This window comes from Aythya ferina, assembly GCF_964211825.1.
Source record: "Aythya ferina genome assembly, chromosome: 1".
Taxonomy (NCBI): Eukaryota; Metazoa; Chordata; class Aves; order Anseriformes; family Anatidae; genus Aythya; species Aythya ferina.
In genome coordinates this window covers 166,368,277-166,392,327 of record NC_140296.1, presented here as the reverse complement: position 1 = coordinate 166,392,327, position 24,051 = coordinate 166,368,277, and the positions used below count along the sequence as shown (strand labels likewise).

At 41.6% G+C, this 24,051-nt stretch overlaps 1 protein-coding gene and 1 long non-coding RNA gene across 2 annotated transcripts in view; one reads left to right on the top strand and one right to left on the bottom strand.

Moving 5' to 3' along the window:
• Nucleotides 1-1,713: 1,713 nt before the first annotated feature.
• NAV3 (neuron navigator 3) overlaps nt 1,714-24,051 on the top strand; it is a 557,486-nt gene continuing 535,148 nt past the window's right edge. The window contains exon 1 of the mRNA XM_084516198.1: nt 1,714-1,741. The gene's annotated coding sequence lies outside the window, so the exon portion shown is untranslated. The remainder of the gene's footprint in view (nt 1,742-24,051) is intronic.
• LOC311435370 lies at nt 7,090-23,110 on the bottom strand. Its single transcript, XR_014692085.1, has 3 exons — nt 22,982-23,110; nt 14,255-14,319; nt 7,090-8,520 (listed from the first exon to the last, which is right to left on the bottom strand). It is a non-coding gene; the product is annotated as an uncharacterized lncRNA (long non-coding RNA).

Sequence of the window (24,051 nt, the reverse complement as noted above, 5' to 3'; positions counted from 1 at the left end):
CTTTTTTTTTTTTTTTTTTAAATTTTATTTTTTCCTCCTGCATCCAAACACAGCTCCACTGGCTGATTCCTCCACCTCCAGCCTCGCTAACAATTTAAGCTCTGCCGGAAAGTACAGTTTCAACCTCAGCTACACCGAGCAGCGGTGCAAAAATAAAGAGCTGTGAGGCCTAACCAGCTGATAGTCTGTAAAAGGAAGCATTTTCAAAGACCCACAGGTGTCATGGGGGCCGCTAACTGCAAACCATCTTCCCTAAACCTACCGCTTGCAACGTGTTCTCCCTCCTCTAGCTCTTGCAAGAAAATAGGAAAGAGAAAAAATAACAATTTTTATTCTGGAGGAGGAATTCTCTTCTGTCCCTCCTTATCTTGCCTGCTGTTCTGCAATAGAGCAGGGCTCCTTCTCCTTAAGGAAACCATCTGATGACTTTTTTCTCCACATTTCTCTTTCTCAGGAGTTGGAGCACATAGGGTGTTGCCTGCGATGACAGAGCAGTGAGGGGCCCGCTCTGTGCTCTGCCGCCCGGCTGGGTTTCCGAGCTGAAATAACTTGGAAGTTGCATCCCCCATCAGTGCAAACTTGAATGTGAGGGAAAACTGCGCCCTTGGGGGCTGAGCCAGACCCAGCAGTGGACCCGACACTGCAGGAGCAGGGAGAGGTACGTGACATACTGGTGGGACAGAGACAGCCAGCACATGAGGGGTCAGGGTGGAGGCTGAAGAGGTAGCAAGAGCTGCCAGGCTCCATCCATCGACCTGCTCCAAAGTCCACCCAGACCTGTGAGCGGCAGCTTTTGGCACAGCTCTGTCTTTATCTGGGTTTCCAGCCTTAAGGATGAAGAGGACTTCTTCAGGCCGGGCTCACTTGTTGGGACGTGTGGGGCTGAGGAGCATTTCACATTGTGAGTGGGGAGAGCAGGGGGGATGGCATGTTTCAGAACTCTTGGATTTAAATTTTTTTTTTGAGTCTTTTAATTGCCATTAAAAATGTGGAGGGGTAGGAAGTTTTCATCCCCGCCGATTACGTATTCTTCCTCCCTATTTCTATGCCCTGACAGCTTACAACACCAGCTCCCTGAGGCAGGGGCTGCCTCTCCTTATCCCCACCCGTGCAGCCGAGCCCTGCCGAGGCCTTCGTCTTTCGTCTCCTGCGGTTCCTCACTCACACCATCCCCAACACCCCGAGCAGCGCACCCCAGCCGCTCTCCCCGTCCCGTGCCACCCCCCCCAAGGCAAACTTTGGCCGGCCCGGCACACCGGGGCGGCGGCGGGCGGCGGGGGCAGCGGCGCACGGTCCCTTTAAATTCCAGCTGTGCGGCGGGGGGGGGGGCAGCACCGCTGGCGGCGCGGCGCGGGGCTGGGGCCGGGGCCGGCTGCCGGTGCTCGGCGGCGGGGGCGCGGAGCCCTGCGGAGCCCCGCGGAGCCCCTCGGAGCCGCTCGGAGCCCAGCGGAGCCCGGGGGGAGGCGGCGGCTGCTGCCGGCGCCGCGGTCCCTCGCGGAGGCGGCGAGGATGCGGGTGGCTTCTGCCTTCTTTTTTTGCCTCCTCGAGATGATTTCCATAGTAACCTGATCGAGCGGTGCAATTTCGGAAACTGGGGTGGCTTTATTATTATTTTTCCGCTTTTTTTTTTTTTTTTTTTTTCCGTCTTCTCTCTCCCCGCTCACGTTTTTCTCCGCTTCTTCCTTCACCACCCCCCCCACCCCGACACCCGCGCCCCCCTCCGAGGAGTGACAGCCGGCAGGTAAGGTGCCCCTGCCCCGCGGGGGCATTTCTGCGCCGCCAACTTCCCCGGGCGGCAGCGGCCAGCAGCGGGGTCCTGCCCGGGGGCTGCAGCCCGGGGCCGGTGCCGGATCCCCGCCGGGGGGGCGACACGTCGGGGCGGGGTGCAGCGGGGCCAGGGAGCCCCCTCCCGGGGTTACCCCCAGGAGAGAGCGCCGAGCTCCTCTTACCCTCTTTGTTTGCTTGTTCCCGGAGAGGGTTTTATTCTTCCCTTTGTTTCTCCCTCCTTTTCTTCCTCCCCCCCCTCCCCCCCCCTTCAACCCTCCCCTGCCTGGTTTGTTTCCTTGCTCGTCTTTCCTTCCTCCTCCCTTTTGTGCGGGTGACAAATCGCACGCACTTTACCTTCAAACCTGCAGCGAGCGAGGACGCAGCCACCCGGCTGCCCGCTCCCGGTGCGGCCGGCACCCGCCGCATCTCCGCTCCTCGCCTCCCCCCGGCCCCGGGGGGAGCTCCCGGGGCACCTCGGGGCTCCCAGGGGCCGGCCCTCGTCGAGGGGCAGCGGCCCAAAGCAGCCCCCGGGGGGATGCACATCGCGGAAACCTGTAGGCAGGTCAGTCTAGAAGCTTCTCCCCCCCCAAAACCTGCTCCTTGCCCGCCCGCCTGGGCCCGTCCGGAGAAGTTGAGGATGAGGGATGTGTCGTCTTGCTGCTGCCTTGGCCTTGGGTTGGCAACGGCACCAATGGTCCCATGGGTGCTGGGCTGCCAACTGGGCTGCCCTAAGGTCCCAGCCCTTCTCCTCTCTGCCTCCCCTTGCCTCCAGAGCCCAGCATTGCTCCCACCTGGGTGGGCTGCACGGGGCAGGCCCCACAGGTATAGGTTTGGTGGTTGGGGGCTTTTCCCAGTTTCCATCATACCCGGCTGGTCACTATTGCCAGGTTGTGGCTGTGCACCATCAGGTCTCTGCTGAAACTTACTTAGGGAAGGCTCGCTGCCTTCCCTGCTCCTCCGGGTTTCATCCCTAGATGGGCTTCCAGACCGTGACTCAGTTGGGGATGGGGAGGGGGAGTTTGTCATTTTTATACCGGTTTTTACTGAGCGCAATGAATAGATGAGTCTGGTCATGGCTTTTTGTTTCTGTCATAAGTGATCAATAATCATCTGGTGGTAAGATGATCTTATTACAGAAAAAGCCAAAGTGCACACTGAAAACAGCTGAAATACAAGGTCAATAACTCATGTGTTATCAATGTTAAGCCTGCTTTGCATATTAGAAGATGACGTATTCCTTTCAAAGTAAAGGCAACTTCAAGCTTTTGATGAGCATTATTTCTGATGTAAATAATGAGCGTTCGGTTAAGACAGGAAACCATCCTTGTTTTGCAGAAGGTTGCCCATCCTAATACACCCCCGGACCTTTTACAGTCTTCGTTTAGACAAGGTGGAGGAGGATTGCAGTGCTCTTAGGTGGGAATAGTTTTTGTAGCTGCCAGTACAGAGCTTGGTTTGTTCCTCGTGCCCAGCAACTGCTACAGGCTTTCCAGACACAAAAGAAAGGCGTAGTCTGTGGCCTGAAGAGCGTGCATGCTAAAAAGGCAGTCAGCTGGAGGGGAAAGCCGATCAACAAACAGCTCTGCCGCCAATTAATAACTAGCCTCATTTCGGGAGATGCGACAGGCGAGAGGGACGAGCAATGCGTGCTGGGGTGCCGGTGGCTCAGAGGGGACGGCTGTAACCTGCTGGTCAAGCCTCCGGTGGCAGCGGGATGAGGAGCCAGAGCTGTGAGAGAGGGAGCCCGGACAGGAGGAGGCACGGGGGGCAGGTGAGGAAACCTCTGCCGGAGAAGGAGCCAGGTACAGCGCTGGAGCGGGGGAAAGCAATACGAAAAGAGAGCAGGGCAGATAACCAGCAGGGGAAGAGGTTATGCAGGGACTTGGAGGCTGACATAAAAAGCTTGAAGTAATGAGTTTAATCTACAAAATCTAGTTCTTAAATTGTGTATGCCTGCCAATTAACTAACCATTCTGCAAATCAGAATGGAATTCAGATCGTATCTTGGTAAATGTATTGACTCTGAAGTGCTGCAAGGAAAAAAGAAATCTCTCCTCTTTCCCCTACTGGGGGCTTTAAATATGAACAAAAATCAGATCTGAGAATTGAGGAGCCTTTTAATATACTCACTTTCCTGAGTTCGCCTCCTATATAGCATATAGACTCCCACAGTTAAAATCAAAAACCCCAATGGTAATATGACCCCAGGGAGCCAAATTCAGAGTGGTTGTAGGGCATCTTCCCCAGTGAACGTTGCAGTGCATTGTGAGGAGGGGTCACCGTCAGTCACAGTGTGGGCTAGAGTGCAGGAGATGTGTGGCTCTTACCTTGCAGGGAGCATGCATGCATCCCATATAAAACACAGCACAGTGAGGGAAACTACAGCCCTCTTGGTCTTGTCTAGCAAATACTTTGATGTTACATGTATGTAAGAAAGAGTTGCAGCATTACCCCTATATTTAAGAGAGTGCTCATGTATGTATTAGTTAATGTGTGCTGTAACAGTTTTCAAAATGGCTGAATGCTATTGATCCAATTAAAAATACTATAAGAGAATATCTGAAATTAGTTTAAATTCCAGCTTGAGAGGACTGTAAAAATAATTTGAGTAGCATGTTGCTTGAGCAGCCAGCTGTAATAATTCTAAGAAATTGACTGAATCCTGCATAAAGCTATTGTTTCACCCAGATTGGACTGGTATGGACTTAGAAATACAGATGTAAATATTATTGCACGGGGTGCTGATCTTGGTGGCAGTTTCTGGCATTGATTCCTCTCTGCTTTTTCTGAGTCTGGGAATGTTTGCTTTAGATGGCTAGCATTAATGTGGTTTAAACTACAGAGGATCAAAAATTCATTATGTTTGATTGCTTGTGCAGAGATGTAATAATACAGATTTTCTCTTTTTCTTAGAGAATTGCTATCTACTTCATGATAAATTTTACAGCTAGTTTCCACATTGATCAGGGGTATATGGTTGGGATGTGTTTATTTTTAATAGGGACTTGCATCTATGCCTGTGCATCTTTTTATACTAGCCGCCTGTGGTATTGCCTGCACGTGTTCATGAAGCAATCTGCCTGAGAGCTGTTAAAATTTGCATGTACAGAACTGTTATGTCTATATGTAGATCAGTTACTACTGCAAGGATAAGTGTGTGCATGGAAAGTTGTTAACAAAGAAGGATGCTGGCTTCTGAAAACTGCCCCATTACTTTAAGATAAACTTTCATGTAATGCATCAGCAAAACAAGCTAGTCAGAGGCAAAAATACTACTGTGTTTTTGATTATGTCCTTCATCCAGGTTATGCTAGTCAGTATAATATACATTTGCAAGGACCCAACACTATGCTTGCCATTAAAATACTTAAGATTTTGTCAGGATAAAACCAGATGTTCAGCATTTGCCTGACAGTTGTTGAAGGAAAAACTATGACAAAACTTCTCTGCAGAAACATTTTGCAGAAGTATGTAATGGTAAATTACTGTATGTTTTAATTTTCATGTTCTACTCTTCAAAATGACCGCATGCAAAATAGCACCTCTTTACTCTGTTGTTTTCCCCCTCTCCCATCTATATTTAGAATAATATCTATTTAATTGTGTGACAAATAAGACATATTACTTTTTTTAACCCAGAAAAGGCAGATAGGATAATGGGTTTGGGAGCTGCTCTCTCTTAACTGCACATTGGTGGACCAGAATTCAGCTTGGGTTCCCATCCCAAAACATCCCTCAAGGCTTGCCAGTCCTGGTGCCCTGCACTTCCAAGTCCTCTGGATCTGGGCTATCACAAGGCCTCACTGAAACTCTGCATAGGGTAAAAGCATTTAAAAAGCCAGTCCTTCCTCTGACAACTCTTTGGTCCTCACCAGCTACTTGGACTGCTGATTGCTGTCTGCATGTGTGTCAGTTGTCCTGTGAGGAGTTCTATGTTGGATGGTAAGAGCATCAACGTTCCTGTCTGTGTAACTATAGACGTGCAAATCAGTAAAATGCACACAAAAGTGGCTTTTTCCAGTGGGAATTATGAAAGAGATCCATCTGATCCTAAGGCCCAATGAGCTATAATTTTGTTAACTTCTGTGGAAGGAGAAGATGTCCAGGTTTGTAAGGAATAGATCAGTGAGCATCATTTACTAGAGTGACTGGTTTACAGTATTTGTATTTAAGTGGAGTCTAGAGACCTCAGCCAGACTCAGGGCTCAGAGCAAATGTATTCCACTTGGAGATGCTTCAGTTGGTAGGCCTACTTCAAATGGGACAGCAAGGTTCTTTCAGATTAATTCAACACATCACGACTGACCAGCCAATAGACAGGAGAAGAATGTAAGTAGGAAAAACAAACTCATATCATTATGTCTGCTAATCTGTTGGTGACTTTCCATCTCTAAACTTCATTTCTAAAATGATAATAACTGTTATTTGTTATATGGCAATATAATCATCAGTGGTTGATGTACTTGTATGCATCGTATTTCAGCACCGGGTACTTACCTGGGCTTTAAAACAGAAGTTGTCCCTGGAGGTGTTTGAAAGTTACCCCACTCTTAATACTTTCAGATGAAAACACTGCAAACAATTGAGTAGTAACTGAAAGCCGGTAAAGTAATAGTGTTAGTAAAGAAAGTTAAGATTTATACTGAACTAGACAAACATTTGCGTAAAGTTAAAAAATGCCTAAGGGCTATGAAAGATCATAAAAAAGAATGCTTGACTGAGAGCTTACAGAAATAGAAGCAGTTGTTTTCTCACCAGATTTTAATGAATCTTCTTTCGGTAGCAGAAAACTTGAGATTTTTTGATTATTCGGAACCATGCTCGTAGAGAGATAAAAGTTAATAGTAGATTCCTTTTAAGTGGGATATCCTGCAGTGTTCTAAATAATTTGATTCTGAGGAAAAATAGATCAAATGTGTTTACATGTTATAAAAACAACACCAGGTATTTTTCATATTAGATTTATTACATATATACCTTCTTCTTTGTGGAAAAATTAGATAAATGTGCCTCTTCTCTCTGTGCTATTGACATTTTCATTGGCAAGTTGATGGATGCTGTTTAAAACAAAATGGTTTGCTGAAGACTAGAAGAATCACTTGTTTTATATTTGGGAAGAAATATTTTCAGCAAGGATTATGGGTTGATCTGTAAATTATGCATTAATCAAGTTTACGGTTACAAATCTGAATTTATGGAGCAATTACCTTTTTCAGAAATAGGTGCTGTATCAAAGGATTCTGTTTTGCTCATCTTTGGCTATATTTCTCAATGCTGTCAATTACTTTATACGGTGAAATGTTACTTTTCCTCAAGCATAAATGTAACATCTAGATATTTTGGCCAGTAGGCTCACTTCCACCTGGCTTTTAAGTATAGGTCCATATCTTCCTCTGTTTTATATAGCATCAGGTCAGTTAGAAAACTGATCCTAGGTAACATGGCAATTTGGAAGAGGATGTTGAAACTAAAATGGTCTAATAGTTCATTATGATAAATTTTGTTTACTGTAGATGATCAGATTTTATAGTCTAACTCCAGCCAGACTATAAAACTTTCATCCTTGGTCTTTGGATGGATGTCTTAATGCATAGTTATTATGTCTTAAAAATTAGTAAAGCAGGGGGAAATGGATAAAATTGGAAATACTTACAATAACCTTGACAAACCAGCAGCTAAAAAGTGGTGAAGGGACAGTTGATGAGTTTTTAGAAATACTTTAGAAGATATGGATTCCTATGATCTATTTAAGGGCACTGCAAATTCATTACACTTCTGGAAGTAGCAAATCCAAATATCCTTTACTGAAAGTCTTAGCTTGTAACAGAAAAAGCTGATTAGTCATCCAAACAGCCAAAAGAGTTAATGTAAGAGTCAACATATCTTATTTTGGAATATACACTACAGAATTGCTTTAGTTATTTAAAAGCATATCAATATGCATAAGGCATTGAGTTACATTAAGAGTTATTAAGCAATATAAAACTCTAGTATAATCAGTATTATTTAATTTTGAAGCTTTATCTGCATATCACAAATACAAACTCCTGTAGTGCTCATACGTTTTGGGGCATGATTTCTTTAAGACACTTCAGAGGAAGAAGTAATAAGTAAATGAGACCATTATTTTGGAGAGTATGGGAAGATTTCTTTCTTTTGCTAACACTTTGTTTATGTAACCTGTAGCCCCTTCCCTTGAATATCAATGCAGTCCTGTGGTTCTATGTCACTGTGATGCAGAGGTAATGAAGGCAAACCTTTACAGAGTGTCACAACATTCTCAATATTTTGGCAGTGCACTGGAGATAATTTCAGCATCGAGGCAAAGAAGCTCTGCATTGATAAGCAGGTTTCAAGTTCAACAGCTGGGCAGAAATAAACAGTGCCAAGTGGTCAGATACTAGTTTAAAACCACCCTGCTGAGATTTCTGTCATTTGCATAAAGACCATGAATGACTTCTAAATAAGAACAATAACTTTCTATGCATTTTCCTTCTTCCCACTGCCCAGCAATCAAAGTAAAACATTTAATAAAATTTAGTTTTAACTCTGGTTCAGTCTTCTTTCAAGACCATCATTGCCTGATTGATGCTCCATAGGTACATTGATGAGGTGTCAGCAGGGAATGATGGCAAGACAATCCAGTCACCCAAAGGGTCATGCTTTGATGATTCTCTGAAGTGTCCAATATTCCCATTTACTGCCTGTATTTGGTGCAGGTTCTTCCTCTTTTTCTTCTTAACTGAGAAAGTTCTGCAAATGGGTTACACACAACATGATAATAAAGTGTTTTCCCCCCCTTTCTTGCTTTAGTCCAGCCAAAGACTGTCTTTGAGAAAAGAGAGAGGACAAATGGAAGAGAAGGCAGAAACCTTGTCAACAGATGTGAATGAAATTGAAGCTAGGCCAATTAAATGAAGCTTGACTGATTCCGAATACTAAAATGTTCCATTGAATTTTTGCTTTTTATTTTTTTACATTCCAACAGTGCTGAGAAGAGGATACCATCATAGGATATAGGATGACTGGAACATTGGAAATCTAAAATATTTTCCTGTGTTTTTTTTTTGTAGTTTGTTTGTTTTGCTTTGTTTTGTTTGTTTAGAAGAAGCTGAGATAGAACAGGAAAATGATTTGTTTCTGGATGAATTTTTCATTTTGTTGTTTAAAGCCAAGCTTTTGGTTTCCTTGTCAAGAGCTAAAGACTGATAATGCATCCCACTGGCATAGATATAATTTTATGGACATTGCTTCCACCTGAGTAATCTCACTTTTCTCACAGCACTCCTGCCAATATGAATAATCAACAGTGATCTTGACCATATTTCTTTGTGCTACATAACCTGTCTCCAGCCTAACCTCTCTCTTACTCTAGTAAAGAGACCTGGGAGAGCTGTGCTCTACCACACAAATCACTAAGTGCTCCTTTTTGGCACATTTTGAACTGAAAAGACGTCTGTTTGGATGAGCATTTTAGTTACTTCTAATAAGTAGCTAAAAGGATTTGAATGGAAGGACTTACGTAACTTTACTTACTATAAGTGAAATACAAGAAATGGATGTGCTCTTTGATTCAAGTTGTTTTCTGTCACATTTTATTAATGAACAGATTAAGGCAAAATAACAGTCTGCATCATTGCCACTCTTGGACTGGATTTTGCTGGTAAATGGTATAGTGTTATGGAAGTCTTGAATATGATAGTGGTGCTAAAAAAGATGTAAGTGATAGTTTGATCGTAACACAGATGCACAATTAGTTTAGATGCCTGTGTACTGATGACATTTAAATTCACATTTTCCACATTGCAGTTTAAATGATGCTCATGTCCTTGTGGTCATTTTGTTACCTCTCTGTAACTGCTCGTTTTCAGCAAGAGTCAGTTTTAAAACACTGACTTTGACACTGAGTCAGTTTTGACTAAAGCTCCGTAATTTGTTTTTAAAAGGTTTACTGCATTAGAAACCAAAACAATTTTCTTTTATTTACAGTAGCTTGGCTGCAGGATAATTTTCTGTGATCTCATCCATAGATGAATCAATTAAGAACTCTTGCTACTTACTAACCTGTTCTCTTCCTATTCATTCAGTGTACTTTGATAGAAGATCAAGCTTGAACACATTTGATTTTTTTTTTTTTTTTGAGGGGGGGAGTGGGGTGGTAGTTTATAAATACCTCTTTTGTAAGAGATCTTTTTTGATCCATACCATTGCGTATCTTTTTCTTCTATAGCATATTGCAAATTGTTCACATTATTATGTGTATAAGGTGAAGTTTCTTAAGTGATCTTGTGGGCGTCAAGTAGCTAATTTAGGGTATTCTGACAGACTACCTGGGAAATCCTATGGAACACTGTCAGACCCTGGCTGTTCTAGGAATTTCTTTGCTTTGTTTTTTCGTTTCTTTTTTATTGTGTTCAACCTGTTTTAGGAAGGTAGGCAACCACACTGGATAAAACCTTGGCTGAGTGAAGGCTTGAATGCTGACTAGCAAAAAGTAGTTAACAGCTTTGAATTCATGTTTTATCAACCCCTTTCAGAGTCAATGCTCCACTGAAGTAAGGGAGAGAGCCAAATTAGTCTCTTGAAGCTATTGTCACTATTATCTGTTGCCACACTGAAGAAGAAAACACAAGGCTGATTCAGGTTTGACTGGCTGCATTCACAACTAAAAGGATTAACTACCACTGATTCTGCCAGGCATATTATTTCTATTCTGATTGCTTCTACTGAGTTTATTACCACGGAACGTCTCTTTTTTATTATTATTATTATTTTTTTTTTAAGAGAAAGAAATATAAAGAAGTCTGTGGAAATAACAAAAATTACCGATCACATGGCCTTGGATTCAGTTAGACATATTACATTTCATAGAATGATGGAATCATTAAGGTTGAAAAAGAACTCCAAGATCATCTGGTCCAACCATCAATTCATATTAGCTTCCAATTTTTATACTAGTCACCTGTGAACTGACCACTGGTAGACTCCAGAGAGAATGAATTTATCCAGTCATTCCTTCAAAAGCTTGTTTTATGGTCACAGTCAGAGCAGGGTAAAATAAGCAAAAACTTTGGATTCCCCTTGCCTAGACTGGCAAGCCAGCTCTATGAGGCTGTTGTAAGCCTATGCTTCTTAAGATATTTTTCCTATTTTATGCTACAGGCACCTGCTGTGTCAAAACATCATCCACAAGATAGAGTAAAAGATGGAAAAAGCTGTCTCAGTGCAGGCTGGCATTTGGAGTCAGAATTACTTTGCTTTTCTCCTGCTGTGTATTTTTCATTGTTACCATTTAACTTGATTCTTTTCCTCCTGAAATCAGGCGTCTAAGTGGTTTGCTGACTGGAAACAAAGTGCACTGACAGCACTACTACAGTATCTCTTACATAGTCCTTGGTCACTTTATTTCTGAATAAACCTGGAGTACTATGTTCAGCTCTGGGGTCCCCAGCACAAGAAGGGCATGGAGCTATTAGAATGAGTCCAGAGGATGATCATGGGGCTGGAGCACCTCTCCTATGAAGACAGGCTGAGGAAGTTGGAATCGTTCATCCTGGAGAAGAGAAGGATCCGGGGAGACCTTATAGCAGACTAAAGGGGCCTGCAAGAAAGCTGTGGAGGGACTCTGTTAGGGAGTGTGGTGACAGGACAAAGGATAACAGCTTTAAGCTAAAAGAGGGTAGGTTTAGATTGGATGTTAGGAGGAAATTCTTCACTCAGAGGGTAGTGAGGCCCTGGCACAGGTTGCCCAGAGAAGCTGTGGATGCCCCATCCCTGGAGGTGTTCAAGGCCAGGCTGGATGGGGCTTTGGGCAACATGGTCTGGTGGGAGGTGTCCCTGCTCATGGCAGGGGGTTGGAACTGGGGGGTCTTTAAGGTCCCTTCCAACTCTAAGAATTCTGTGGTTTTATGAATGACTAGAGTGCTTCTGGCATTTCTTGTCCTATGAAGAGATGCACTTCAGTCACTTATCTGTGGAAGTGTCAACAGATTATTACCATGTTTTCCTACGTTCTTTGAACTATGTTGTATATTATAATTTTTAAGCCAATAGAGTAAATATGTATATTAGAAACAGAAATATTTGTCCCCATATGCCACATTCTGAAAAATTTTCTTTTCCTATGTGCTAGAAGGTTTGTACTTAGCCCTTTAATGTGAAGCTTCTGAACAGTAAAGTAAGATCAGTTTCCCTAGTTTTTGAGGCTCTCTTTAAGATGTTGCTAACATCAGTAACGTGTTTAAAGACCTGATTTAGACCAGGTGTGGGCTCATTAAATTCTCAAGCGTACAAACTTATAAGAACTTTTTAAAATGTTGTGTATGATATAGCTACAGTCTGCTGTTGGAAGATCCACTCTTCCCTAACTTACCCAGCCTTTCCTCATGCTGATGAAAACTTCTCTTCAGTGCAGTAACTTCATGGCGCATAATTCAATGATGTTAAAATAGGATAATTCATTCCTTTCCCTCTCACATTTTATTTCTTTCTATTAAATAAATTCCAGGCTCAGAAGTAACAAGAGAGTTGAGTTCATTACATGAATATAACTGAGATTTACCTGCAGAATACTTGCATGTTGCTGCCATTTTCAAACTGCTACTCTCACTAGTAATATCACATTACTTTTTTCATGCAGAGATTTTGAGGTACTGAGTTCCAACCATCTTCATTTTATGATGATCAGTCAATGCGTGCAAGTCAAGTCTTAATTTATTCCAGCCATTAGGTGGCAAAGATTCTTGGATATCTGGACTGCAAGCAATACATTATGCCAGAAGCAGACAACTTTTCTGATGCTCCAGCTTGAACACCAGGATCTTCACACACTGGGAGCCACAGGACCAGAGTCTCCTTTCCAGAGCACAGAGCAAATGGGGCAAGTTGACTTTTTCTCAGGAGGGAGATGGAGATAGCCTCCAGAGGTCTAACACACTACATTACAGACAGGAGTGGTCCTAGACTGGTATGATGTTGACCTCAACATTAACTCTTAGCTTAATTCCTTTTTCTTGAAAGATTTGAACTATCTAACAGTTTCTGTGTAGCTGTGGTGTGACAGCTGCTCTTAAAAGCTGTTCTTTGGGAGGAGTGGCTGACATGCCAGAAGGCTATGCTGCCTTTCAGCAAGATGTGGACAGGCTGGAGATACGGGCAGGAAGAGACCAAATGAGGTTTAATAAGAGCAAGTGTAGAGTCCTGCACCTGGGAAGGAACAACTGGACATATCAGTACAGGCTGGAGAGGAGCTCTGAGGAGAAGGACCTGAGGGTCCTGGTGGACGACAAGTTGACTATGAACCAGCAGTGTGCCCTCGTGGCCAAGAGGGCCAATGGGATCCTGGTGTGCATTAAAAGGAGCGTGGCCAGCAGGTCAAGGGAGGTGATCCTCCCTGTTTACTCTGCCCTGGTCAGGCCTCACCTGGAGTACTGTGTCCAGTTCTGGTCTCCCTGGTACAAAAAAGACAGTGATCTCCTGGAAAGAGTCCAGCAGAGGGCCACAAAGATGATACGGGGCCTGAAGCATCTTCCTTATGAGGAAAGGCTGAGAGACCTGGGTCTGTTCAGCCTGGAGAAAAGAAGACTGAGAGGGAATCTCATCAATGTGTATAAATACCTGAGGTGTGGGAGACAGAGGGATTTGGCCAACCTTGTTTCAGTGGTTTGTGGGGACAGGACAAGGGGTAATGGCCACAAGATAGAGCACAGGAAATTCCACACCAACATGCGAAAGAAGGGGCCCTAGATTAGTTTATATATATATATATATATATATTTATATATATAAACTCCCTTCCACAAATTGCTGAAAGATCTGGTGTTTGTTTTATAAAATATGAATGCCCATGCCTAGCTGCACATGTGAGTGATGGCTTGTAGCCGTGCCCATGCTGTCCTGGGGAGCAGACAAGGGACACTTCCAGCATTGTATTGCTTGGAGCTTTGTCTTTCTTGTACCCAGTCCTCCCATCCTTCTCATTCACAGCCCCTATGAGATTAAGTGGCTGATAGTGTTCCATGACCCGTACCACTGCTTTCCACTTTGAGGGCCTGAAATAGATTTTTCTTGTCTCTGACAAGTGAAAATCCTGTCTGTGCCCTACGACCCATTGCCTGAAGTGTGGAGGAGAACAAGTAGCTGATATAGGGGCACTAGAGTGTAGGGCAGCAGCAGCAATCTCTTTGCAGAGCACACAGCTTTCCTGCCATATGTAGCAGAAGCATCTTCCACTGACCCCTCTAAAGACTTATAGAGTTGGCCACTGTAATCATAAACTGTACATGCTGCTGGACTAAAACCAGTACACATGCAGTGCCTTTGCTATAGGCCTTTACATCTAGAGCAACTCCACAACAGAACGCATTTTAGCAATAAAGTTAACAACTGTTACTAGTATGGTGGTTAACTAAGTCCAGAAGTGCTAAGGAAACATGTTCCCAACTAGCAAATTGTAGACTCATCTGAGGTCAAGAATATGACATGTTACCTGAGAGTATTCTCCAGCATGCTTGTATGGAAAATAGTCAGACAGTGGAATCCATTCGTATCTACCTGCAAAAATGACAGAAACTTGGTATAAGTTATTGTTGAAGAGTAGGTGTGAATTCTGTTTTACTTTGCTTGCTTTGCAGTTTTTTTTCTTTTTTTCTCCATGTGAATATCATACAACACCCATTTGAGATGAGCTATTCTGTGCTGTTTTCACCCCCAGCCATTTTTTTCTTACACCCCTGTAGATGGTAATTTTAATTAATTTCTGAGTTATTAAGAATATACCCACTCAGAGGAATGTGCTAAACAATGCAATTCTAAAGATTAATTGTACAGATGTAATTAGAGTCATGCTCTCTGCTCAAAAGCACTACTGAATGTCTACAGTGACATTATTTAAATCATTTGAATCTATGTTGGACAAATGCCATTATCTCTGAAATCTAAATCTGCTCCATAGTGCTTGATTATCCTCTTGCTTACAATATTTTTAACACAGCATGCGTGTCTTCAAGGTACTAGTGAAACTAGTTCTTTGTCCCTTAAAAACAAAACAAAACAAAACAAAAACACCTAGGCAAACTTCAGAGAAGAAATGAAACAATTGCTTCTCTTTAGTGGTCATTCCCTTCAGACTTTGCAACAGAAGGCGAATCCTGTGTTCTGTGGAGCAGTTTCCTGAAGATTAAGTGCAAAATAATTACTACTTTTCAGTTGTGTGAATCAGTGGGGCACAGGGCAAGGATAGTTGGGGGTTTGAAAGACATGAGGGAAGTAATGGTGTTAATGGAAAAGAAGTGGGTGGTAATCGTACATTAAAGACCCTGGGATATTAACCTTTGACTTGCACATGTTGTTTATTTCATGCTTGATTAATAGTTTTAAAATTTAGGAGGAAAGGCACCTTTTGGCCTTTTAAACAATGCACACCTTCAGTGAAACACTTCTCTTTGTTTTGTTTGCTTATTGGAAAGAGGAAAATCGAATTGTATTATTCAGCCTCGCAGCCAGTTTACTACATTTATAGCAGTTGTTGATGGCCTCTTATTTGGAGCCTATGCAGTTTCATTTGGAGTGCTACACATGCTGCATTTATCCAGAGGATTAACTGAATTCTCTGCATTAGGGGGGTGACCTTGGTGAACCAAATGTGTTTTTGAGAACGTACAGGTTCTCCTTGATTTTGGGGGAGGTGTTTTTATTTTATTTTATTTATTTATTATTATTTTTATTAATATCTCTGAGGTTTGTATGCTGACTTGTCCAAGTTCCCTTTTCTGTTTTTGAGTGAGTAATATAAGTATTGAGCAAAATTCTGCCTCTGCCTCAAGTGTAGGGTCCCCCTTGACTCCCAGTAGGAGCCATGAATGTGCTTGCAAGAGCGGAATCAGGCTTATAAATCTATGGTCATGCATTGAGACAGGCTAGCTCTAGTATGAGACAAGTGGGCTGAGTGCTATTCCACTATTACTATATTTCACATTTTAAATCACAGACTAGTAAATTGTCAAATTTGTATATGACCAAGCAGAATCAGTTTGATCAGTGCAATTTACATGGTGTGAATATTTTACACAAAACCAAAAAAAACTCAAACTCTTTCTCTTCAGTGTGAGTGAGATATTATGGATCAGGTTCTTTTAAGGCTGTTTAATGTTTTGGGTATCCAGTTCCCATCTAATTGTATAGGTTCCTTTTGTAGCTGGGCAATTCTAACCCTAATGGTCTTAGAGGGAAACAGTCCCTCTTTGCCTCAGATTCTGAGTCCAAATTTCTATAAACAATGTAGCATAACAATATGCTTATTGTCTTTTTTACAGATGTTTTCCCTTGCATTATAGGAGTGAAATGCCTCATACATATTCACCTACAAAGAGCTTTGAGTTGGAAAAATCAGCATAATAAAATGTTGTTTAATTTTGTAGACTTTACTTTGTTTTCATAGCAAGCAGTTTTATATCCATAAACATCAGATTTTCATATCTGTTATTTATGTAAATTTCTATGTCTGTTATAGATTTGCAATCCTTGCATATTCTCTATTGAAATTTGATTATGCTGTTTGTAAAACACAGACAAGAATTTAATGCCCATTCGTGGTGATGATGAAGCGTTTTCTTGCTTTTCAGAAGCACACTTAATTGTCTAATTTTATCAGAGGTGGAATTTAAATAGATATATCGAAAAAGCTAACAGAATGAGTGTATTTTTGTTTATTATGGAGCTTTGAGTAAATGGTATGTGACTGTGAAAAGAGCTGCAGTGTGTGGGCGTACTGGTGTTTGAACTGCTGATTGCTGCCAAAGGTTACTGGAGTGAAGACAAATGAATTCTTCAAGGCAATTAAAGGTAATGTAGTTGATGAAACAAAATCTTCAAATCTCTCTCACTTTCATATAACTTTAGATTTAGGTCAGCGTGCCAGTGACATAAGAGCACACAGAAGGTGAAAGCCACTGCTGAAACTTCTTTACAGACGGTCTGCCATGCTGTGTCTTTTGGGGAGGAAGGAGTACCGACAGGAGTGTTTAACATTAAAGCTAGGCACACTCCAATGGTTCCCATTCAACTCTGAATACACTTCAAGGTCCTGATCCTACTGTTGTTAATGGACTGGGGCCTGTCTTAGAGACTGCCTTTCCATTTTCATCCAGGATACACAGGTTTAACGAAGATGCTGCACTTATTATAGCCCTGTGTGAAGCAGGGATTCGGAGACAGAGTGCTTCAAGCATGGATTGAGCAAGCAGCAAAGGTCAGAGTGAGCCTGGACCTGCTTACAGCATGCTGTGAAGACCAAAGTTTTTCCCTATAAATCTTCCCTCAGCAGAGAGATCCAAATTAATTTAATTCTAATAGCAGGAAAGAAGTGGGAAGAGGAAAAGGGTGGAGTAGTAGGATAGAAGAGAACATGCGAATCAAAAAAAATGCAGGGGAATGTAATAAGCATGTGTTGTTCTGGAAAGAAGGTTGATCTAAAAAAAATAAAACTTCCTGCTATTAACTAAAATAATACAAATCCAAACAAGCTTAAAAATAGATATCTTTCATATCTTTCCATTAAAAAATAAAAAGGAAAGAAAACATCTTAGATTTAATCGCTTTTGTTTGTTTATTTTAAGATGAGACTTCTGTGTTGTCTCAGGTTCAAATATCAGGTTTCTGCACTCTCACAAAAAACAAATGCAAGCCCCTGGCTATTTCAAGGGCTGTCACTTAAGTTTGCTAGCAGCAGAGTGGTATCTCTGCTACCAAAGGAAGCTTAAAGGGGAAAAAACAGCTGCATACCAGCAGTCAGAATATCCTATGGGCAGAGATTGTTGGTGCTCTAAGCAGGTCAGCTCATCCAAACTCTTAGTATATATGTTTTAATTCTCTGTGCCACAGCTAGAACACTTCATACTATGCTTCTACTATATATCTATGCATAGTCCAAAAAAGATCGGGTTAGGTAAACATTTAGTGGGTAAAAGTCCCCGTAAACAAATCTTTGCTATCTGTTTGCTGCTTTAGGCTCAAGGAACTCAGCAAAAGATGGTGGACAAAACTGCCCAAATTGCTCTGCTTTCAGTGTCAGGTCAGTGGGACATGTGTCTTGAAGTCACTTTGAGTTTCTGAAATCTTACCTATTTTCACACTCAAAGAAGCATGTTTACAGTGCAAATTTTGGGGGAATTAGTTTGTTTTTATTTTTCCCCCTATGATTCAGCCCATTTTATTATAGATGACTCTGTGAAAAGCAAGTGTTTTTACTGCTATACATTTGTGCAGTGTGTGCTTCTCCCATAATATAGGGGTTCAGGGCATCTAAAACATCTTTATGGTAAAAAAAATATAATGTTTTGAGGGTTTCTAAAGCTATACTGAGAGGGAAGGTCACAAGGTATTCATAATCTTTAAAATGAAAATGTCTTACTCATTTAATCTTTAAATGAAAATCTCTTACTCACTTACTTCAAGGAATTTCTTTCTCTACCCACACAAATAAAGGCAGGGCCAGTACATCATATTAAAAATATATGTCAAAGCAGGAGTTCACAAGATGTCTTTCATCCCCATCCTGCTCCATCCTTTCTGCTCATCACTCAACGTCTTTTCCCTACTGAGCACCAGCCACATCATGAGGATATGTGCTGCAGCTTTGCCTTCTGGTCATCTGACAGTCACAGTACAGTTTAGGTTGGAAAGGCTCTCTGGGGGTAACCTGCTAGCTCCAGGGCTGTGGTGCCAAAATGGTGCTATCATGGGAAGTGGATTTTCCTGTTGCAAGCAGTTGCACTGATTATGGGCAATGTAACAGCTTCCGAATGCAATCTTCCTAGAAACCCACCCGGAAGGGTGTGTGAGTGCTCTTGGCTGCCATCAGTCAAGGCCCACTTTTGCCACTTGTTGTAGCTTTCTGTGTGGCAGTGGAAAAAGTGGGGGGAAGTCTGAGGAGAAGTCAGTGGAGAAGTCTGAGGAAAATACTTTATCCTTAAGGCGTGCCAAACTACATATAATAATACCTGAAGCAAAGAGGTCACATCAGCTTCCCTCAGCACAGCACTGCTGTGTCCCAGGGAACCCTCTGTCCAAACTCTAGCAGGGCCACCAGAACAGCATAAAATGAATTATGAACTAGGCAGGTGATGTGGGAAAGGGCAGGAAGTTTAGCTGGGAGAAAGGAGGAAGAAAGGGGAGCACCATATACTCCCCTGTGCTGGCAGGGGATAGAGTCTTTGTCACATCAGGAAAAGAAACAAAATACTTGATGGAGTGAATGGTGTCTATTTTTAGCAGAAAGAAAATACCTTCTGCATCTTTTGCACTACAGAAGGAGAGCATGTCTTTATTTCTGCTTGAAATAAGGGATTCGATCTGGCTATCCAGTTCAGCCAAAATGCCTATGGGAGTCACAGCTCTCTCTGGTGACAATGACTTGGAGACGTCACGCTCGCGTCCTTTCCATCAGGCCATTAATCACCCGGCAGCTGCAGCGTGTCTTTCTGCAGGCTCTGGGGAGCTCAGAAAGGGTGTGAGGAACCCAGGGAGAGTGGCAAACCGGCATGCCAAGGGGTCTGGCCTTCGCCATGGGGCAGCCACTGCCAGGCCCTCCCAGCAGCAGGTGCTGGGGCAACTCAGGGCGCGGATCCCCTGCCTGGCTGGGTTTCAGTACCCAAGGTGACAGCGATGGTTGTGTGCATCAAAGTTGTAATTTAGTTGCCATAACAACAGGGCACATCCTTTGCAGTCTGGGCACTCCACGCCTGGTGTACGATGTTCAGTGGCTGCTTTAACAAGCTAAAATTGGCTTTTATTTCATTCTTGTAACATCTATTGTTTTGGATAGAGGAGGAACAGCAGCTCACAGCCATTGTGCTTTATGACTTTTTTTTTTTCTTCCAGCTTGTCCTAAAACTCATGGGTACAAGGGAAGTGGAAGTCCAGGTGGCATCATTTTGCATTCTAATTTTGAAAACTTAAAAATAAGTGCATAGCATATATATATATATATTTATACATATATAAACAGAAAACACTTGCAAAAAAGATTTAACATACCTGGGAGTTGAATGTCACAGTGAGTTTCATTTGGACTTTTATTCATCATTAGCTATGGAAAATATTACTGTGATTTTAATAGCATGGTGTTCCCATCACATGAAGTACCAGCAAGTTGGTATGATCTATCAGTAATGTGATGTAGACTGTTAGTGTTGACCATTCTATAAACTTAAAAACAAATAAACTAACCAGCAAAAACAGTTGTACATTGGAAATTCATGATCAGAAATAATGTAAACAAACAGAAAAAGAGCCTTTTTTCCTCTCTATGCTCTCTTGTTCTGCTGACATTAAAGGGTCTAGGCCACGGCACAACGAAGTGCAAAAGAAGTTTTGTCATTCCCGCTGCTTGACTCATCCCTTAGCATTCAGGAGAACTTTCATGTGCACAGATCTTTATCAATAAGTCCCAAACTATTGTTTTATATCTGTTTACTACTTTGATATTTAGTAGACATGTAAGGTAATTTCTGAGGTAATTTTCACCCTAACTCTCAAAAAGATCCAACTCCTTTTAAGGTGACTTCAATCATGGCTTAACACCTTGTCCGAAAGTGATCTGAGGGTTATTGCACAGAAAGCCTAATAAAAGATTTATTTTTCAAAATAATAAGACCGAGACAATAATATTTTACTACACTTTCCTCAACTGGACAGGTAAAATATGTTTGTGTTGACACTTCTGAAGGACAATTCTTGTTCAGGAATGATTTTATACACAATGAGAAGCTGGAATAGCAACAGCAATCTTTGTAAATCCTAATCAAAATCATAATCCAGTTGAATAAGTCTGCTTTGTAGAGTTAAATCACTGTAATTGCACCTGTTCTGTCAAACCCATAGGCCAGTAGCTGCACAGAACTATCTCCCTGTCTAGATATACTGGAGTCAAGAAATTTTCTCTCTCTCTGCACATTTTTCACCCACTTGTGATTCCTAACTCAAGCATTGGCATCAGGAATTTAACCACAGTCCCTTGAGTGCAGATGGTCAGCATATTAGTTTACAGTTCAGCTCAATCTGCACCTCCTCCAGTTGGTTTCATAGTCCACCGGGGGTTTTCTGTGTGCCATTAAGTTAATCCTGGTTCAAATTATCCTAACAAATAAGAATGCCCTCCAAATACTTTTTGAGGGAATTTTATGAATGACCCACTTTGAGGAACTGCATGGATTTTATTCTTGTAATGCATTTCAGGTATTCAATATTTTGTGACTTTCTGAAACAATAGTTTCAGTGTTTACATTCATGGTAGAATAGCAAAGGGATGCCCTCTACATCACGTTGTACTTGTAAAATGCTGCCTTTATTATTAGCAGGGGGAATTGCACAATATAATATTTGAGGCCATAACCAAAACAAGTATAAATTTTCCATAACGGGAAACTCTATCTTTCTCCTCCATGACCAAATTATAGTCTGTTAAAATCAATAGACAATAAGGTAACTGAGTTTTGAAGACTCCTCAAGTAATTCTGCTGCCATAAACAGTCCAAAAATCAGCTGCTCAGTTATCCAAGTTTCCAAATGCTGACTCTCATCTTTCTTTCAGTAAACATAACGTTATCAGTTACATAGGAATATGCTTTCCAACATTGAAACTATGCTATTATGAGGTGCTTGAGTGTTTTGAACACTGAATGAAATATAAGTACCAAGTCCTTGTTTTGTGGTAAGCATCAGATAAAGGCCGTGTACTTGAAAATGCAGTGTATATTTCCTTTAATATTTACATAATCATTTGTTGTTTAAGGGTGGCATGGAGTAACAAAGTTACTCTTGGTAAAAAGAAAAAAAGGTGGGCAGAAAGAAAGAAAACGTGACTCATCAGTTTATTTTCATGAGAAAATTTAGCTAGGTTCCAGCCCCGGGAACAAGGAGAGTGGTTACACTCCTCCAGGCTGCTCTCCCACTACAGCTAAGAAGCTGTGAAAAATAGACTCTTTCAGGGCTTGAATGTGAATGAGTTGAACTCTCCAGCTACTAGAAAATCTTTTCAGAATCAGACAGAGCTGAGCAGGTTTTCAGTTAGTCGTATCCCATTCATTCCCTCACCCCTTATCCTCCACATACTGATTCAGCTTGTAGCAGCACAGGTTAAGGCTTTTGAAGTCTGATCAAAGATCCCACACTGGCTGCAGCGTGGTGGAAATGAAGGCACCTTGCCTGTACTGCTCTTCCTTATTGCGAACGTTATAGCTCCCTCACAGATAACACCGTCATCTAAAACAGGAGCAGAAACAAAACGAAAATGCAAATTGCTCTGTACCTTGGCTGGTATTTTAGCTGTTGAATTACGAATAATCCAAGAATTTTAGCTAGTGCTAAAAGATTTTGTTCCCTCCACTCACTGACAGTTGCTTCTCAAATCCTACTACCTCACCTCCCTGATGTAAACCATTACCTCTCTCTAAAACGAATTACAAATAATGTTTGGATAGAACTGAGTACACCTGCACCACCTCTCACCTGGGAAGAAAGAATTACTTGTGTCACATTTTACAGCAACTGCTTATGAATCACTGACACGTTTTTGACTTTTTAGAGTTCCCATTTCATTGGAATGATGAGGGAACTGGATAACACCTTGTCCTTAAACATTTGTCTTTTGAGTATGATCAAAAGCCCCATGCAGTGCCATTTTTACATGAGGTCCACATAGTCTAACTTCTTGTAAGGAAGGTCTGGCAGGGAAGACCTCTAGCTATGCTGATTCACATTTTGAAAGAAATAGAAGTATTTCAGGTCTCTTTATTAATAATATTAGCTTAATATCTATTTATAAAACAGTCATTGATAAACCAATAATAGTTTAAAGTTTTAATATTTAAAAAAAAAAACAAGCCACACATTTTTTACATTGAGTTCCAAGCTGGACAACTTCTGCTTCAGTTTTTCCAAACAGATCCTATTCTATTTATGTTGTCTCCTGAAACTATATGTACATTCAATTATAAATTAGAAAACACTTTTTGCTATTTTTTTAAGGTTGAAACAAAATACTGGGTCAGTATTTGGTCATGAGCTAGAGCAGCAAGTAACACCTCAGCCTGTCACTGTTAGCCTACAATTTTTCTTTGACTTGCTGGTGTTTACATATTTATTGCTGTTTTTTTTTTTTTTTTTTTTTTTTTTTTTTTTTTTTTTTTTTTTTTTTTTTCCCACCCCTTCCACTTACCTCTAAATTGCTAGACAGGATAAGGTTTTTGATTCTCTTCTCCTTTTGAAGTAAGTCTTGCAGTGGAGATGGGTCTCATGGCCATTTTCCATACTACAAAGCTTTCTGCAGGAACAGACCTTGAGAGGAGATTGTGAGATCCTTCTTGGTAGATGTGTGTGAAGAGACCTCTCTGCCTTTCTCTTTGCTTCTTGGGTCATCTTCTTCAGCAGCAACCTCCTCTCCTGCGAGGGAGCAATAACTCCAGAAAAGTTTATGAAGGATTTCTTGAACTGGCAGCTGGTGTCATTTTGTTGCCCAGTTCTTTTATTACTGACAGTTTCTCACTGTCCACATCTGATGTCAGTGCTGACATGTACCAAGCTAACCAAAACATTTAACTAGTCAGCAACATGATACCCACAAGCTAGCATTTTTCACTTATCTCAGCATTTTTTTTCTGTAGAGGAGAACGCTAATGGTTTCTGTATAGCTTCTGATTCAGTGCAGAGACTGTGCTCCACTGTCAGTTCATTTCAGTCCACATTACATCTTGTGACTTTTTTTTTTTTCTGTGCAATTCAAAAAAGTATTATTTTTTATTATCTGCAGTATGATAAATAATGTTTCAATGAGATTGCTGATCTACAGCAAGCTCTGAATCAAGCCTAGCACAGGGTTTTCCCAAGTCTGTGAAGGGTGGGCAAAGTTATGGACAAAGACTGGGGTCTACTGAGTTCTGTTTTCCTTCACAACCTCATTATTTAAATGGCTACTGATAAATGAGGTACAGAAAAAGACATTAAAATGACTCATGATATCAGCAAGCATTGCTGCCTGGAAATGTCACATTGCTGTCATTGCACTGAGATAATAGGACCCAATATTTGCTGCTGTATACAATCAATATGGTGAATTGATCCTGGATCCTTTCTTGCTCTTTGCAGAAGAGAGGTGCTGTTGGCCAGAAGTAAGGGTAGAAAAATAAATAAATAGTTGCATTTATGTTTGTTATTAATTTTTATAGACAACAGAAATAAATATTTTTGTGACTTAAAATACAGTGCATTGCAATGTTTCCTGGTGAGGGT